The sequence below is a fragment of the Cucurbita moschata genome, unplaced genomic scaffold (assembly GCF_002738365.1).
Source record: "Cucurbita moschata cultivar Rifu unplaced genomic scaffold, Cmos_1.0 Cmo_Scf00039, whole genome shotgun sequence".
In the NCBI taxonomy this organism is placed as follows: Eukaryota; Viridiplantae; Streptophyta; class Magnoliopsida; order Cucurbitales; family Cucurbitaceae; genus Cucurbita; species Cucurbita moschata.
In genome coordinates this window covers 377,791-383,893 of record NW_019268555.1, presented here as the reverse complement: position 1 = coordinate 383,893, position 6,103 = coordinate 377,791, and positions in this window count along the sequence as shown.

The following is a 6,103-nucleotide window of genomic DNA, read 5'->3' as shown; positions in this document are numbered from 1 at the left end:
TTTTTTTTTTTTTGTATGAAATGTATTTGATAATGAAGTGTATTGTTGTTCTCCAAAATTTTAAATTATGAAGAAAAAAAATTAAATTTGTATATGAATACAAGTTTTCAAAATTATCATATGGTTTTTATATTAAAACTAAAAAAAATAATGATTTTGTGGTTTTTATATTAAAACTAAAAAAAAATAATGATTTTGTGGTTTTTATTTTAAAACTAAAAAAATAATGATTTTTACTGACTAATCTTAGAGAAAGTTTAGAATAGTAAAATCTAAAATAGGTATCAAAGGCTTATGTTTCTGCCATCTTCACATCCATTTTAAAATAGGATGGTAGGCACAATCCTTGAATTTCCATATAAAACATGAAAATCTCATAAAATATTAATTTAAATGAAGATAGACAACACCAAAATTAAATACAAAATAATATTTAATTACAAGAGGGTACTGTTAAATTTTTTTATAAAGGCGAAAATGGTGTTGGGATATACAAACACAATTAGTGGGGCAAACACCTTATATCGTGTAAAGTTATATTATTCGGTTAGTAATGCAATCACACACAATATATGAATGTGACCTATCGTTTAAATCATAGCATGACCTTAGGCTTTTTTAAATTCTTGGCAGAGTTGGATGCATGGTACTTTTCTACACATGGCCCACGTACGCATACATGGACCCATCAGACGGATTGGTAAACGTGCCCCTTAGGCCGGACTTTGTCGGACACAACACAATACACGTCAGTGGACCCTCATAAAAGAAAAGGTCTTCATGATAACATGTCGAACATAAATATCGAAGGTATGCATTCGTACTAACATAACATAACGGGGAAGTATCTCGATACACATGACATACAAACATGCACGAGGTCCCATGATTTTTATTCATAAGATAACATTTATTTCATTTCCTTTCTCCTTCCCTCCATAACATATTTCATGTATGTATCATGCATATATGGATAAACATCACATAATCCATCACATAACTTTACATGGAAAGATTTAACATTTCATACCTATCATACCATAACATATACCATCACCATATATCATATCATAAACATGTCACTTATCACTTGTCTCGTACCATAACATATTTCATATCATTTTCATATCATATCACAATGTGTGTGTATATATATATATATATATATCTGTAATTCAAGTGTTGTATCATAATCATATCATATTGTAAACACTTCATGGTCATATCATTCCCTAATTTATCACAGCCTTAACTTTCTTATACCTATCACAGTGATATCGTTTCATGAACGTACCTTAGTCATATCGTTATAGGAATGTATTCTAATGCTATTGTTCTATCGATCTATCATAATCTTATCCCTTTCTACCCATAACCTAATCGATTGTGACCATATCGTTTTTATCAATCTCTCATATCCATAGCACTTCTATACGTAACCTAACCTTAATGTTTCATCAACATATCTTACTCCTATCATTACATTACGTTCAATGCATCCTTTTCGCATCCTATCTCAAACATATCATTGAACACATCGTACCATAAGTATTAACATACAATTCACATTTTATATATATGAATACCATATCATAAGCATATCGATCAATAAACAATTCACACATATCAATATATATGACACGTGTAGAACCACAGGGCACGTGTCAACATCAAATATAACCATGCCGATAGTAAGGCCACTTACCTGATTAGCTTAGGCTAGTGTCACCAATTTATCATTTAGAAAGTTCGATTTTGTCCTTTATATTCAAGTTATCCTATATGAACCATGACATCAATTTCAATTTAAATTCTCTAAATTTTACAATGGTCCATGTGTTAGACATCATGTGAGCATTAGAGATTCTATGAGCGGAGTCTTGGAGGGTTACATAATTTCATTTTCATTAAATATGTTATTTTTTATTATTACTGTTTTAGGGAAGATATTGTTACTAGAAAGAATTTGATGGAGTTTCTTGACATGATATTTCTTCGGTTTTATCTTTTCATGTTCACCAAATCCTTAATTTTTTCTCTCTTAAATTTCCTCTTTTTCATCTACTTCCCTCTTTATTAATTTTAATTATGTTCACCATTGCTCTAGCAAATTTCGATCTATATATTTTTAAAATTAACGGTATTTATTTTAATTCTTTAAATTTTCCCTTTTTCTTTAAATCAATTCTTGCTCCCACATCTTTGCTTAAATTTTCTAAGCGTATTTCTTTCTTTTTTTTCTTTTCTATTCTATTATATTCTTTTCCGTTAACCGTTTGGCTTTACAATATCTCCTTTTTCTTTCCTTTTCTTCTTGTATTTTTCTTTCATTTTTCTTTTCTATTTTGTCAACAGTATTTTGGATTTCCATCTGTATTTCATTTTGCTCGATTTGTGCTAATTATGTGTCGTGAACTCGCATAGGTTTACTTGGATTTCAAAGGGAAAATTTGAACTAGCTCCAAGTACAATTTAGGGACTTCAACTTAGCTACCTTGGTAAGTTTCTTCACTACTATTTTGGTTCGATGAATTGTTTGAAGCACGAGTGGCGGATGCCCTGTGGACCTTGCTTGTGTCATCCCTTGTGATTTCTATATTTGCATATTATGTTATGACGTGTTGTTATGATGACAAGCGTTACGTTTTGTAATTTCATGTTTACTTATTATGCTATTGTGAATGTGACATATTATGAAAGTATGGTAGCATAGAGTACATTCACCTTATGTAATGATAAGAAATGGTTATGTAATGTATGAAATGAACAAAGATATGCATTGCACCAAAGATACATGCCCAGATTTTAATTGGGATAGCATGGTAAGTGCTAGGCTGCTCTCATCATCCATGGGAGGTTCGTTGGCGAACCCTACCCACAGGACAATCTAGTCACCCAAGGTCAGGGAAGTGATCCCCTATGCTTGTCAACTATTAAGATTACCCTCATAATCCTACGTCCCCTCTTTTGACGGATCTACTATGCAAGATAATCAAAATGAACTATCGTTCAAACAATCCTAGTTGGCCTAGGCCTGGCTCGATGGTACTTGTACCAAAGTGTAAAAGGAAGTTGAAGTAACGGCCTAGATGCTACATTTTTTTGCTTATTTGTACCATCTTTCTATTCTTTGACCATGGAAACTTGCTTTGCTTATGCAGTGAGGGATCGAATACCTAGGTTGAGGCACGTCCTCATAAAATTCTAATCAGACAATACGGTGATTTCTAGTATGAACATCTTGGACAAGAGGTTGGTTGGTTTCTTCCTTAGGGCCAGAGAGTCACCTGTATTTGGGGGATTTGATGCTTCTGCATTAGCCAGCAATTAGGCTATCTCATGTTATCCCACACTCCCTTTTTAAGGAACAGGTTAACAACATAGTGGCCATATTCAAGAGACCACGGGCCATTAAGCGGAACAAAAGCTCAAACTACCCTAACTAGCATGTGCTTAGCTCAATAGTACTAATATTGTAGTGGAAAGGGATTGGAGGGTCTAAAGATAGCGTAGCATTCACGCATCTCATAGCCTAGATAGTTACCTTTGTCATTCTTTGGAGTCGTGGAGATCTACTATTTTATTAGGGGCCTCTAATCACATCTTTGGGTAAATACATGTCTAGATTTTTTATCATCGCTCACTATCCTACGGTATTTTGATAAGGAAACCCTAATCCTCAATCCAACAAATCATGCTTTTGTTGAAGCAAGAATACTTGAATCAAAGTAACTAACACCTCCTTATACAAAATTAGAATAAACCAAGAGATAAGGCTAGAATTAGATGACCTCTTACGATCGAAGATCTAGAAGCAAGATTTAGAAGTTTTGTTCTAAATCGAGTCACTTCGCAATCAAACTTAATCAAGGCTTGATTGAATGGCTCAGATGATATTCTACCACAAGAATTGCTTGAAACTTAAAAATGACAAACATGATGTTCCGATTTCTAGGGAACTAAATTTGAGATCTCAATTTCATTCATCCACGAATTTGATTTTTACATAACAATTTCTTGGTATTTATACTCAAGCCATGTGCTACTACATTTTTCAGGTTAAGGCAAGGCATTCTTGTACGGCTGACGACGACATCGCAACTCGAGATCATGGCACATGCATAGGATAATGGTATTTATTTTCTTAGACTTAGGCTAGAATAGAATGTTTTAAACTTAAACGCTTATTTATTTTATTTCGGGTCTTTTGTTGTGTCATTTTAAAGATGTTTTCGAAACACGAAAGTCCATGGCTGTGTTTTAAGTTAAAGGTTATGTTTTATGGAATTTAAATGAAGTCTTTTGCATTCAATGCTTATGGTACGTATACAGTAGCGACCTTAAATTAAGTAGAAAATTTTGGGTTGTTACATTATCCTCCATTATGCCTAAGCCTAACACATGCAAATCTGTAATTATGCCTAAGCCTAACACGTGCAAATTTGTATATGAGTATGATAAATCTAGATTTGTGCCTACATGTCATTATTGTGGTGTTGAAGGTCATATTAGACCTAATTGCTTTAAATTGAAAAATTCTCAAAACATTACTCCCCAAAGAATTTTTTCTCAAAATATAAAATTTAACAATGTTTTAAGAAATAATTTTTCTATTGAAAATAGAGTACATAAACTTAGTCCAAGAAATAAATTCCTACATGATGTTGTTTGTTTCTCGTGTGTTAAGTTTTTTAATATGAATGCAAGCATGATTCTTAAATCGGTGAAAACTAATTTGTTAGGACCCAAACAAGTATGAGTACCAAAAGTCAATTTTGAATATCTTTATTTATAGGTTTATTTGAAAGCCTCCAAGAAAAATAAGTGGTATTTGGACAGTGATTGCTCAAGACACAGGACCGGAAACCAATCCAAGTTTGTAAGTCTTTCCAAGAAGGATGGTGGCTTAGTAACTGTTGGCGACAACAAGAAGGGTAAAATAATTGGTAAGGGTACTATAGGTAATGACTCTAGTACTCTCTTCTTGAAAATGTACTTTTAGTTGACGATTTTAATTACTTGGGTCTTGATGATAAAACATGAAAATGATGTGTTGAAAGTGTTGAAAGTGTTGAAAAGATTTGCTAGTTTTGTAAAACTAGTTCAAAATGAAAATAGTTTTTTTTTTTTTTTTAACTAAAATTAGGAGTGACCATGGAGGAGAATTCGATAGTGTAGTGTTTGAAATTTTTGTAAAGATAATGGTTTTTATCCTGACTTCTCTCCAAGGACTCCTCAACAAAAATCGTACTTTACAAGAATTTGCTAGATCAATGTTAAATAAATATGATTTACCTAAATATTTTTGGACGGAAGCTGTTAATACTGCAGGTTATGTTTCAAATAGAGTTTTAATTAGACCCTGTTTAGATAAAACTCCTTATGAACTTTGGCATAATAAAATTCCAAATATTGGGTATTTCAAAGTTTTTTTTGTTGTAAATATTTTGTTTTGAACAACAAAGAAAACTGGGACAATTTGATTCTAAGACGGATATTTGTATTTTTCTTGGTTATTCGTCTATTAGTAAAGCTTGTAGAGTTTTCAATAAGAGAATTTTAGTTATAGAAGAATCTATGCATGTGTTATTTGATGAATCTTGTAATGATATTCTAATGAATCTATTTGTAGGGATGATTTAGAATGAAATTTTGGAGATTTACCTGTCAGTGACAAAGGAAAGGAAACTCTTTCAAGTAAATAAGAAGTGAGCTTAAATGAAAAGAAGAAGAAAAGTATGGAGGTATGCCTCATCTCATCCCAAGGACTTGATTATTGGTGATCCCGAACAAGGTGTGAAAACTCATTCCTTTATTAATTTATTTAATAATCTTGCTTTTGTTTCTCAAATTGAACCAAAAAGTTTTAAGGATGCGAAAATGATGAGTTTTGGATTTTAGCTATGCAAGCAAAACTAAATCAATTTGAAAGGAACAAAGTTTGGGAATTAGTCCCTAGACCCTCTAATACTTTCATTATTGGAACCAAATGGGTTTTTAAAAATAAAATTGATGAAAATGGAAATATCATTAGAAATAAAGCTAGACTTGTAGTTAAGGTTATTGATAGGAGGAAGGTATAGACTATGAAGAAACTTTTGCA